This window comes from Protopterus annectens, chromosome 6.part0 (genome assembly GCF_019279795.1).
Source record: "Protopterus annectens isolate FY-2018-M chromosome 6.part0, PAN1.0, whole genome shotgun sequence".
NCBI classification, from domain to species: domain Eukaryota; kingdom Metazoa; phylum Chordata; order Ceratodontiformes; family Protopteridae; genus Protopterus; species Protopterus annectens.
Window position 1 is genome coordinate 944,379,774 of NC_056737.1, and position 13,991 is coordinate 944,393,764.

Below are 13,991 nucleotides of genomic sequence, written 5' to 3' on the forward strand. Positions count from 1 at the left end.
CTGTCAGGGGACATGCCACAGGAATTAGAGAGGCCACCACTGTCTCCCTAAAAAGGTGCCCTACTCAGGCCATCCTGGAAGCTGCCATCTGGTCTTCAGTCCACACCTTTGTTAAGGAATATCATTTAGGCACTGCATCCAGGGATAAGGCAGGTTGTGCTACTATAAATCAACAGAACCTTCTGTCTCAGGGGTCTTCAGGCAGCTAACCACCCAATTTACAGCTTTGTGATTCCTCCCAAGGATCAGTACTGCAACACTGACTGTGAAGAACATAGTACAGTCATGTTACACCTGCCACAACTGTAGATATTCAAATAGGTCAGTGTTGCAGTGCCAACTCCTGCCCTCCTTCCCCTCTGTCTGCCTGGTGTCTATGGCTCGGGGTTGGGATGGGTATCTTAAACCTATCATCATATCCCCCTCCTTATATTTCTAGTCCACAGTTACTCTGTTCCAGGTTTTAGACAACTGGGAGGGTCGTGCTGCCCTCTTGCATTGGACTGACCACAGCATAATAAGAACTGAAGATAGTGCCAGCAAAGTACCCCTTTTCAGTGAATTCCTGGGGAGGTACAAAAAGAAAATGTGATGCAAAGTATAAATAATAATCAAAATAATCAGATGTGATATAAAGTACAAATGTGGTATTGTAGGCATGAATATTTACAAAGAAATAGCAGCTGTTTTATGCACCTCAGTACTAGTACAGTTCTATCAGTCTGGAGCAGTTTGGGACAATGTTTCAGTTAATCTAGAAGTAAATGCTTTTGAGTGGAAAATAAAAGACATTGTAGCAATATTTAAGAAAACTATGCTGGTGAGATAAATAGATCAGTAAGAGGTGGAGATATATTTATTGGGTTGGAGAGCATATGCAGAGACAGTTGTTGAACTAATGATGCTTTATTGTGATTTTGAAAGACTTTACATTCTGAATTTGCCTCAGATAAAGAATTCCATAGTTTGAAGATGGTGCTGGACTATAGTGAGTTGCCAGCAGTGGTTTTAGGTTTTAGTTATATTCAGTAGTAGTTTCCCTTTGGAGCCTAAGGGTTTGCTAAGGCTTTATAAGCATGTTCAGGCTTGGACAACTTTCTGGAGTTCATGGGCTGACAGTAGTTGAGTGAGTAAGAAAGTGGGTAGTTTGAGGCAGTTAATGGCTATGCAGTGGTGGGCCCAACTAGGTACGAATTTGGTTATTTGCTGTTACAGTGGTTGTTAAACTTGTGAAAACTGGAGCAACATATAAGATGGCGGGTATTAGATAGGCTGTGGCAATACGAATCCTAGCAGTTTCATGTGAAGGAATGTTTTGTTTGTAGAGGCTGTCTAGCTTTTGGCTTGTTGAAATTCACTACTGTGATGGAACTTTCCCCCCGGGCCTCCACTGAATATGTGCTCTGTCTAGTTCAACTTTCCCAGTCAGTAAATTCAAATAAGTACATATTTTTTTATGGTTTGTTGGACATGGTAATTATATTTCATTTGGTTTTCTATTGTAGTTTGGTGTGTGATGTCCTTAACATTTTGTTATTCACAAAGGTTGTTGTGAAGTGGTCTTTGGCTGAAGTCTGAAATCAGGTCCATCGTGATAAATTATATATTTTCATCTAGTTCTCTCATTCTTATTAAATGCGGTCTTGCTCGCATTGCCGTAACTTTCTGACCTTTTAGTTACCCTAACATTGGCTCTGCACCAACATATAAGCATTTCAAGTGGTCAGCTCAACTACAGTAGTTGCTGTGCTACTGTGTGGTTTCAAAGAAGGGTGCATTTCTGTTTGGTGTGACCGCACACGTGCTTACAATGTAAATATTGTATAACTCTTAATTAAAAAAGCTGAAATATAGCTAGCAGAAGTATTTTGCTCTTAGTGCTGCTGTAACTGTTCATTTGATAGCTAGCAACCTTAACAGGGCTGGTTTCCAACAAGCAGATACACATTTCAATTGGTCCCTTAATTTCTTATCTCTAGCTGCTGCAGTTATGCTTCAACAAGTGCGTTTCTCTGCTTGATGATATTTGTGTATGAAACTGCAATGATCTGTTAACTCTGCAGTATAAATGCACTGTAATAGAAATATTGGTTTCTTTCTGCACTCACAAATTTGGTCGTTTAGCAAAGCTCAGAACTGTAGCAAAGATTACTTTCAGGTGGCTACATATGTGAATATTTTGTATGTGGTGTAGTTAGTAGATGGGATCGCACCTGTATAAACAGTCATCTAGTCTGTTGGGGCTGTAGGGAGCCATGCTATGTGCTGTGAAATCATGCTTTGGATTACAGAAGTGGCAGGAGGGTGCAAATGCTACAGTACAAGCAGGGTTGTGTAGAAAAAAGTAGAGAATGTCTGAGTAGTGGAATTATATAATTTACATTCAAATTTCAGTAATAAACCTTAGCAACAAGTGTCTTTCTGTGGGACATTGGGAGTGAGGGTTTTACAAATGTGTAGCTGTACTAGACCAAATTATAACGTAAATATCAATGCACCTTGCAAAAACCAGTTAATACTGTCTTTCATGACTGTAGATAAACTCTCTACACTAGCAACAGATCAAGCAAGTTTATTAAGGAGAATTCAGCCTTCAAATGCAGTCTTAACTACGCTACAAGGTGTCTGTTACAGTATGATTTTTCATGCATTTAAGCATTAGAAGAACTGGAGTGACTTTTGTGGGAGTGACCCATCTGTGGGCGTGGCTCAAATAGGGATGTTCCTTGAGTATGGTGTGGGTGGGGCTTAAGAGTAAGAAGTACTTCGCCTAGGGTGCCATTTCAGCTAAGGTCAGCCCTGCTGTCGGTGCAGTTCTCCTTTAAGTGCAGTAATCCTAAATTACACACCTTCACTTGGCACATATCCAGCATACCTCTGCCTATCAGATTACTAGGTGTACATCTTCCTTGCTGGAGCATCACTTGGTGTGACTGTTTTAAGTATTTTGCCATAAAATTATACATGAAAGATCATCAATATTATTGGGGAAAGTTTTTTTTTAGTTACATCAAAGATGGAACTTGCAACAATAAAGATTTGCTGCTGTGATTCCTGTGTAATCCCATCCAGATGTCCTCATTATTTCATGAGCTGCACTCATTATTACAGGCCACTTCACATTATGCCCCTAAATGTGTAACTTGCACAGCGATATCCTTGCTCTACTAAGGAGTCAGATGGGGGTCACACTACTGTCTTGCAATTGTAAGCACACACATATCTTGAATATGGCTTTATTGTATTCATTCCTAGTTTTGCTGAAAGTTAGTTTTTCAACATTCAATGTAAGAATAGTAAAATATTTTGACAACCTTCATGGCAAATACCTGCTTGTCTTATTATTCTACCTGATGATTTTTCTAGTGAGCACTGCTTCACATTTCCTTTCACTGGGGCAACTCAGTGTTTCCTCTCCACAAACCCAATGATAAAACAATGATTTTCAATATGTTGTAGTCTGTATATCTGACTAAAAGTTCAAGAAAGTCAGTACAGAGTGCAGTGATGCATGTAATAAGAAGAGTGACATATTCTATGGGAAATAGGCAGATAGCTTTGATTTATACAACTTGGAACACATAGATGTTAAATCAACTGTACTGTACAGAAAATGTTTTATGTATTTCTTAATCAGATAAGCCCCTTAAGTACATTTGACTATTTTGGGGAAAACTTGGCAGAAGATACTTTTTCATGGAAGAAGAAGCAATGGAAATTGGTTCCTGTATTTACAACCAACCAGCATGGGTGAAGTTCCTTACATGCCACTGAAAATGTTTTCTCTACTTTCCTGAGCTGAACTGCATTTTAATCTTTAATGATGAAACAGGAACTGTTACGATACCTAGGGTTGTAAAGGGCAAGACATTCTTCAGTCCCTTTCATGCTACTGGACTGAATTTATAAATGTGTCATGTAGGTGAACATTTTAATAAATATTTAGACAAGAGACAATTGCAGGAAATGCTGCTATGTGGCAAATATGTGGCTACACAAAGCTCCTGGTTACTGTAGTGGCAAAACTGCATATTGTTCAGGTGAGCATTTTTAGAGCAGCCATTAATTTTCCTTACTTGCCTCAATTTTCTCTGTCAGTATGTATCAACATGAGAATAAGTTAAATCTGCACTTTTCTATTACAAGACTTTATAGTAAGGATCACTAATGTGACATTGAGTGTATACTAGTTTTCTCAAAGGCTGCAGTGAAATTATATTACAACAATAAAATACAAAATAAGGCATAACTTTTAAAATATTACAAAATCATACCTATGCAGCCCATATATTCATATATTAGACTTTTTGAGCTATGCAGCAAACAGAATATTTAGCATTTTGACACAATCTTTTGCTTTTTACTTTACATTTTAATAGCTTAAAAACTGTTTTAAGGTACAGGTATGGAAAAAATAGAAATCCATTTTTAGACACTACATTTAGCTAAAAGTGCAAAAAGTAACTGTTGTACAAGCTGTCTATAATTTGCTGTTGTGCAGAACTCATGTTAGTAATAACAGAGCATGTCAGCAGGACTAAAAATGTCTGTGGGGATATTGGGGATTTTCTCCATAAGAAGCAAAGGTAGATATGTCTGTCATGTTAGTGTCAAACAGATACAATGTCTATACAACATCTATCTACAAGTTTATATATAACCATGAAAAAAATACAGGTATGTGATATATTCACCATAGTAGCAGACCTCTAGTACTTCAGGTTGTATGTGATGTATAATTACCAAGCAAGATTTGTTCTATTATCCCTGCATGCATAAAGAAACACCTCACCACCCTCTGTTTTATATACTTTAAGGTGCAGGCCCTGCATTTTAGCTCCAGTTTTTTTTTACAGAAGCTACAAAATGTACTGCTTCATTGTTCTGAGCAATAGACCAAATTATTCTATCAGAAGGAATTAAAAGCATTAGTCAATGAAAAAAAATGAAAATGCTTTATGATTTTTGAAGGACAGGGGACTAGAATGAAGACTGGTATTAATGCCAAAGTCTTTGACCATCAACCAATAGGATCAGTGCCTCTCACTTTTCCATAAATTGAAGCAGGTTCTATGTCTAGCAGATGTAACAGGAAATACAGGCTAGACTCCTTTGGTGGTGGATGATATGAGCACAGACTCACCTAACACTCCAGAGACAAGTCTACAAAATATATTTTTCAATGGAGGTTGCATATTGCTGGCAGTGGTTTATGATCATGTCAACTGATAAACTGGGCACTCAGCAAGTATCATCTCTGGAAGTTCTGTACAAGAAGATAGCAAACATTATAACTTCCGAAAGATGCTCTTTAGGATTACACCAAAGGGATTTTAAATCCTTTCATGGATGGTAGACAGTGATGGCATTTGCTAGCTTCTTTGGATGGCATCACTAAGAAACATTTATACCCAGCCAGACTATGCTGAATAACTCACATTGCTTTGGTCCACTTCTGAAGAGTTCAATATTTGATAAATCCAAAGCTGTTCTGCAGACATTCAGTAAAAAATAAAGTTCCTTTTTAAATCTTTCATATTACAAAATTGGATGGCAGGCATCTATCGGACTGGATATTGCTAAAATTTTGAATAGAAATTGCAGATTGGTTCTAAGAAACATACTGTCTTTAATAAAAGTCATTTGGGGTTTAGATGACATCAGAGCAAGACATTTTGAAATGTAAACTGACACAGATCATGGCCGCCAACAGTGAAGTGCTGCAGGACCTTTATACCAAGTGAAGAGACTGGCTCATATGGAAAGAAGCTGAGCTTTCTAACTTTACATTGCAAGCTCAAAATGGATTAGTGCTCATCGGTAAGACATTGAAAGAGGTAAATACCACTCAAGAAAGTTTTGCATAACACAGTAGAATCTACATGGTTGTCATCTATGCCATTGTAGAAATTCATCATGGCCTCAGAGTAGATCATTACATAGTAAATTTGACCTTTATCATAGAGGTCTGTAATCATTCTTAATACAAACTTAGGGGACAATGCAATTGATTTCATTGACTTGGAGAAGGACAGCAAGCTGAAATGATACTATTCCATGATGTAATTTTCCTTGTTAGGAGTATTGTAACCTATAGTGTCATATATTGTGAAGCTATAATTTTGTGGAAGCTTGCCATACTAAGAAATGAATAGAGCTAGATAAACTAGAACTGAGGCAAAAGGCTTCAAAGCAGAAGTGACAGCATGATATATGGTGAATGTATATTTAATATAAGCAGACTTGAAATATTCTCGAATATTAGGTTGTATTCATTATGCTGGGGCAATGAAAGTCTTAAGATTTCCTGTTCTGAAATGACTCTATCAAAGTCTACTAGCTAGGATAGAGAAATAATGCATATATCAGGGTCCTGTATAAGGCACTGCAGATGCCATTATAAATACTGACTTTTGTACAAAGGAATGCATATAGCTTTTTGTGTTGACTGGGGAATTGAGAAGGTCTACATGGAGTTAACTCTAAGCTTGTAGAAATCATTTGTTAAATGCTTGGCTAACTAATAATCCATAACTCCAACAACTGATCTTCTGAGTGATTATATTACATGTTGTGAACTTACATCTACTGGGTCAATAATGTGTTTGAGGCACCCATTGCCAAAGTCAAGTGCTTTTCTTATAATTAAGTTCTTACATTTACAGCCTGTGAAAGGCGGTACCTGCAGTGAAATTATCTGAGACTTTTGTGAACTTAGCCTAGGTCCTAGGATATCAAACAGATATAATGATTGTTCTTTTGCCTTGGTTGTAATGTTTGGAGTAGCAAGTACCAGCTACCTCTATGGGGAAATGCACTGATTTTCTTACGTAAATCACTTAAGTGATGACCTTGAGGTAGATGTCTGGATAGAGGGAAGGGTGCTTAGCTGGCAGTGCCAGGCCACTATACAAGAGTATTGAAATCCCTTGTGGCATTTCCTAAACTTGTTCAGATACACATTTTGAGAATGTAGAAAACATATCTGGTCTACCTTAAAAAGGATTAGAAGGAAGCTGGACCGAATGGAGACTATGCAGAAATTACTTCCATGTATGAATGCCAAACCTGTGAGGATTAAAATAAGTGTTACAGCCCACAATGTACTAGAGATCAGAAACAAACAAAAAATAATATCCTGATTTTTAGATCTTCAAGGACATACACAGTGGGTCTGTTTTTCAATAAGCATTGTACCTCATGCTGACCTTTTGGTTTCTTGGCATGCTTAGTATCTGTGATGATGTATGGAGACACAAAGATGGATGTAAGCTCCAGTGAATTATATTTGGAAATGCTTTTACAAATCCAGGTGTAATTGATGACATGGGTTTACTTGCAAACATAGAATATGGTCCTCCCTCTCTTACACATGGTTATGGATATCCATATGGAATTTAGGGAATGTTGGAAGGGTTCATGGAAGGGGTCTGTACTGGGAGCTGATTAGTGATACAGACCTTGCCATTTTGCTCTCTAGCTATGGTAATTGCTGTATCTTAATAAGCTACTGTGGTTACTAGAAAGATTGATATGGAGAGTGGTTCCTTTAAATGGTTGGTGTGGAAAAGGACATTGTGGGGTATGGCCAAGATGGTGAGATGTTAACAGCTTAACTTCTTTGCTCTGGTATTTTAGTCATATTTCTGACAGGAATTATTAAGTTTTTGAAGTCATGGTCATTTCAACTTTGAAGATTATCTTCTTTACATCATTCTTGAAAAATTGATTGGACATTTATACTATTAATTTCTTTAATTCCTGTGATTATTCAACTGCAAAGAGTTGTGTCTTTTTCTTCAAAATGAGTTATTCCAAAGCTGTTCCAGGGGATCAATCATTAAAGAAGGAACTGCGGTCATTTCTCACCAGTATATAAAAGATCTTCCGACAAAATTAGATAAAATGGATGTAAAATTAGACAAGTTTAAAGAAAAAATCTACAAAACAAATGGAACAATTACATGAGATATTAATGCTACAAAATACTCTAATTTCTAGCATGGAAGAGGCATTAAAAGAAAAAAAAAAGGATGAGTTTGAGAAGAAGAACATAACTGATTTTCTACTAAAACAGCACACTTCTTTACCCAATAAAATCCAAGGAACTTTTAATCCTGAACTATCCCTTGTGATTACTCCTGGTGGACACCTAGACCTACACTAAATACAAGTCAAGCTCAGCCATTTGCTTATAGCAACCATCACAAACTCTGCTGCCTCAATCCCTCTCGGAATTAAAGCAAGCATATCCCAGAAGAATCCAAGGAAGTACGTCTATGCTGTTAAGCCTTGAACTACTATAGTTTTTAAGCCCTGATAGGTGTACTGAACGCTCCCTGCCAGTTAAGCCAGCAGCCTAAACCCCTCTTATCTCTATATCTCAGCTATACTCCCTCATCTAGCCCCCTGATTTACTCCTGCTCGCCTCTCCCTTCAGTCCAACCCAGTACAGAGATTGCCCTGGTGGGCCAAGGTGCACTTCAGCATCTGTCCACTAGATGGCATCTTCTCCCCTCCTATAGTGGCTTCTCTTTACGTCTTCTCATATTTTCTTATTTCCCTAACTTTTCTTTTTTCTCTCTCTCCCTTAAAACCATTACAGCCCACTGTAACCTACTATTTCCAGGTCCCCTCTACTTACCCTTCTGATATTCTACTCTCCACTGATAGGTTCTTGATCCTCTGCTGCCCTCCTTGCTTCTGGTTTCTCTCACTTTGCTCCATCTCTCCTTTCTCTCCCTCCCATTCTTCTACTCATATCTATCCTATAATCCTACCCTAGATATCTGATTATCCTGCTAGTATATTACGCTGCTTTTCCCCTTTCTCTTTCTCTCTATCTCTTTCTCTCTCGTTCTCTCTCTACCCTAGATATCTGATTATCCTGCTACTATATTACGCTGCTTTTCCCCTTTCTCTTTCTCTCTATCTCTTTCTCTCGCTCTCTCTCTCCCCCACTATCTACTTTATTTCCATCTATTAGCTCAACTCTCCTCCTTGCTGTGAAAGTACAGCCCATTGGGTCTTTACCTGTTAGCACCTATCCCTGCTCCTCCCCCTCTTCCTAATTTATCCTCCTGGAGTTTATAAAACCCCTCCCAACCTCTGGGCGCCATCTTTAACTTCACCCGTTCGGGGCTGCTGTGCATCCTTGGCGGAGCATCTACACCTTCAGTAAGTAGTATTCTGATTGTATTTTGAATGGTTGCTTTCATTGTTAATTTTCTAAAGTGCTGTTTGCCTTTACTTTAAAACCTGTCTGTTGCATTATATACGTGCCTGTCATTGATACACTACCTATCTGCAATCTGAATCTGTATTAGTTGATTAGAGAGTTCTCAGGTATGTCCCTACATTAATGTAATGAATTTAATAATAGGTGTGTTCGGGTGTTGTATTTTATTGTTAACTAGTTTCTGTTAGAAGGAGTGAATCAGTTGCGTATTTGAAACGCCATTGAATTTAATAATAGGTGTGTTCGGTTTTGTATTTTATTGCTAACTAGTTCTGTTGAAGGAGTGAATCGCGCCATAGCATACTGATAAAATGTTGAAACTTGAGCATACTGATACAATGTTCTCTGTTAAACGCCTACTTCAATAAGCGTATATCCTAAGTAAATCTCTTCCCTCTCTACATGCTTAGCCAAACGCTGCTGTAATGCGACAATGCTCTGACTATTCAACAGTGCCTGCTTGTTAAATGGAGTGTTTCAACGCCTCCTCACTGTTTAACTACTGCGACATTGTCACAATTACTTAGTGTGCCTAGTTTTACACTTTTATGTCTCTAGCAACCTTTGCATTTGTCTTAAATGTATAATGTTACAGAAGCTTTATTTAACTAATGCGACATTGCCATTTTCCTGCCTAATAAGTAGAGCCTAGTCGAAATGGAATGTTTGAGAGGCTTTTGACTGTGCTTTAAATGTACAACGTGTTTTGAAGCTTTATCTGCTTAAATTCTGTGTCATTGTCCTGCCCTTTAGCAGTGCCTTTTTGTTTTCTTGAAAGACGGAGTGTTGCTGTTAGCCTTGAATCTGTTTAAATGTACATTGCTAACGCCAAGTTATACACGTGGTGCACAAATAAGTGCCCCATTCTGTGTAATTGTCGAACAATCTGCCTTCATTGCAGTATATATTGAGTGCAATACCTTTATTTTTCTACTCTATTCTCAGATGTGAGAAGAGCCTATGTTTGATCCTGTATACTCTCTACATTTATTGTTAATTGCAACAAAATATTACCCATAGTGTTTTAAATTCAAATAATAGCTAGTTTTGACATTATTGATTTTTTGCTTACTGTTACCAGGGATATTATATTTGTTTTTTCTACTAAACTACCATTTCTATTACCTTTCTCTCCTGTTCTCCAGCTTTTAATCCTGAACTATCCCTTGTGATTACTCCTGGTGGACACCTAGACCTACACTAAATACAAGTCAAGCTCAGCCATTTGCTTATAGCAACCATCACAAACTCTGCTGCCTCAATCCCTCTCGGAATTAAAGCAAGCATATCCCAGAAGAATCCAAGGAAGTACGTCTATGCTGTTAAGCCTTGAACTACTATAGTTTTTAAGCCCTGATAGGTGTACTGAACGCTCCCTGCCAGTTAAGCCAGCAGCCTAAACCCCTCTTATCTCTATATCTCAGCTATACTCCCTCATCTAGCCCCCTGATTTACTCCTGCTCGCCTCTCCCTTCAGTCCAACCCAGTACAGAGATTGCCCTGGTGGGCCAAGGTGCACTTCAGCATCTGTCCACTAGATGGCATCTTCTCCCCTCCTATAGTGGCTTCTCTTTACGTCTTCTCATATTTTCTTATTTCCCTAACTTTTCTTTTTTCTCTCTCTCCCTTAAAACCATTACAACCCACTGTAACCTACTATTTCCAGGTCCCCTCTACTTACCCTTCTGATATTCTACTCTCCACTGATAGGTTCTCGATCCTCTGCTGCCCTCCTTGCTTCTGGTTTCTACCCGCTCCGTTCGCCCTGCGGGCTCACTCCGCTCCCCTACCCTGCCCCCAAATCTCACCCGCCCCCAGCATCTCCACCTTTATTACCCCATAACCACACCCACTAACATTTCCAGTCCAATCAGTCTCCAGAATTACAAACACACCCACCCCCTACTCCACCCTAATTAACCTCATTCACCTCTCCTACTATTCATCTCCTAGCCAATTAGACTACATTACTATCCCAACACCCACTCCAATACTAAATCCCCAACAAAGCCTTCACTATTATTTATTCCTCAACACTACTTAATTACTTACTTACCAGATCCCCTACATATAAACCTCTCTCTTTTCTACACTTTCTTCAACATCACTTAGCACCTCCAATTACCCATAACTCAAAATGCTCTCAAAACCCTCATTCATCTCCTTTTTACTACTTCTACTTCTTAACTTAACATACTTTCATTACCTCACCCAGCCCAGAAATTCCTACCACTCACAATCCTTCCATGTAACTAACCACCTTACCTCCTATCTCTCACACTCTAACACCCCTATATCTCCACATCTGTTTCCTATAAAAAACCTTCTCCTTTATCCATATAAACTAGTCACCACTCACAAACAATCTACCCCCATAGTAAAGGGCAAATCCTTCATAATCACATCAAAACCTACTCTTTACTCTAAACTGTCCAATTACCTCTCTAACCCAATCCTACACCTGATTACCAGTCTAATATCAGGTGATATCCATCTAACCCAGCCCCCCACCTCAACCATTACAGACAAGAGCATACTACTAACTTCTATAAACTCTCAAAGTATAGTTAACAAAATCCCAAACCTCCACGCCTGGCTCATACATAATAAACCTGACATCTTATCCATCTCAGAGACATGGTTAAAACCCCATATAAAAGACTCTGAAATAACTCCTCCAAACTATTCTATCATTAGGAAAGACAGGTCCCACAAAAGGGGAGGAGTAGCTCTCCTCTACTCATCCTCCCTGTCAGTTACCCCTTTAACAAACCTACTCCTCAATTTAATAATGCTGAACTTCTCTTAACACTGCTTCAAGTTAACAAACACAAACACATATGTATAGCTTCCTTTACATCCCCGGGATAATATTTCCACACTCGAAGACATCCTTTCCTGGCTCTCCACTAACATTAGAAATGAAACCATAATCTTAGGTGACATGAATATTAACTGGGCCTCCATCCAGTCTCCTACAAATCCACTTAACATTAACCTCTACAATTTCGCAGCTAATCAACTCTATTACACGCCCTCAAAAATCCCTCTACCAGCAGTATTCTGGATTGGATTTTAGTCTCTCATCCCCGTTATTTCTCCGACAGTGGTACTCTTCCCGACCCTCTTAGTGACCACATACCCACCTTCACTCATCGTCTCCCCTTACTCCTACACGCACTCATAATTATATTACTGTCCGTAGCCAGAAAAACTTTAACCCAACAACCTTTTCTAACTCTGTCAAAGCAATAAATTGGAATTGCCTAAAAACATTACCTCTAGATAACGCAGTTGCCCACTTCAACTCAACATTCTTAAAAATACTAGACTTCCATGCTCCCTTAAGGACAAAGAGAATAAAAATCAATACTGCCCCTTGGCTTACCAAACACACACTAGCAACCATGCATCACAGAGATAAAGTCTGGGCACACTACCTGAAAAATAAGACCCATATCTTACACAATGAATACAAAACACTTAGAAATAAAGTAAAAAAGCTCATCATCTCTGATCGACAAAACTACTTCTCCATCCTCCAAAACAGTAACAAAACAAATCCTCAAAAATTCTGGAAAGGTATCTCTACTTTACTTAACCCCAGCAAACCAGGTACCCCCAGCCCAGACCCTAATGCCCCTGATACTGACTTAGCTACCCAATTTAACTCATTCTTTATTGAATCTATTTCCAAATTAACCTCTTCATTCTCTAACAACACCACATTCTCCAATCTACCCCTATCCTCACATACCAACACTCCATCCTGCACTGCTACCACTCACTCACTCTCATCCACTAACTTCCCACCCTCCACCTCCCACACCAACACTTCAACCTGCACTGCTATCACTCCCTCACTCTCATCCACTAACTTTCCACCTCCACCTCTCCTCCTACTCTCACTTCCTCCCCATCTTCTCTCCCCCAACACCCCCTCTCCTCGCTCCCCACTATTCTCATTAAAACCCATACCCACTTCCACTATAAAAAAACTCCTTCAGAAACTAAAGCCTTGCTCTAATGCTCCTGATAACATCCCATCTTACTTTCTTAGCATAGCTGCTGATGCTACTGCCTACCCCATTAGCATTCTAATCAACCGCTCTATCCAGGAAAGTACAGTTCCACAAATCTGGAAAAAGGCCTTTATCATACCTTTACATAAAGGTGGCAACAATAACAGTGTGACTAATTTCAGGCGCATACCTAAACTGTCTCCAATCTCTAAACTCCTAGAAAAGTGTATCCAAATTCAACTCCTACCACATCTTTTAGATAATCACTTACTTACCCCCAGACAACATGGTTTTAGACCTGGTCACAGCACTATGACAGCCCTCCTCTCCTTCCTTGAAACTGTAAACAAAGCCTGGGACTCTGGACTTATTGTCTCAACCCTACTACTTGACCTCTCTAAAGCCTTTGACACTATATCACACAGCCTGCTTTTAACTAAACTCTCAAAACTTAACCTATCTCCTTCATCCTTGAACTGGTTCTCCAGCTACCTATCAAATAGATTTCAAGCAGTAAAATGGAAAAAGGCAACCTCCACATTTCTAAATACCCCAACCGGAGTTCCCCAAGGCTCCATACTAGGTCCCCTCCTCTTTAACATATTCATAAATAATTTCCGTAACTCTATCCCATTTTCAAACATTATCCAATATGCAGATGACTCAACTATTATCTGCTCAGCCTCATCTATCCCTACACTCCTCAAGCTCACTCAAGACGCTTTTTTAAC

General features: G+C 39.0%; 1 protein-coding gene across 3 annotated transcripts in view; it reads right to left on the reverse strand.

Annotated features, from left to right (window-relative positions):
• Positions 1-13,991, reverse strand: part of LOC122804624 (alpha-1-antitrypsin homolog) — a 150,599-nt gene that overhangs the window by 88,181 nt on the left and 48,427 nt on the right. The window contains exon 1 of one of the 3 annotated variants that reach the window (XM_044074595.1): positions 6,168-6,173. The exons of the other annotated variants lie outside the window; for them this stretch is intronic. The gene's annotated coding sequence lies outside the window, so the exon portion shown is untranslated. Of the gene's footprint in view, positions 1-6,167; positions 6,174-13,991 lie in introns of those variants that run through there. 3 annotated transcript variants of the gene reach the window in all.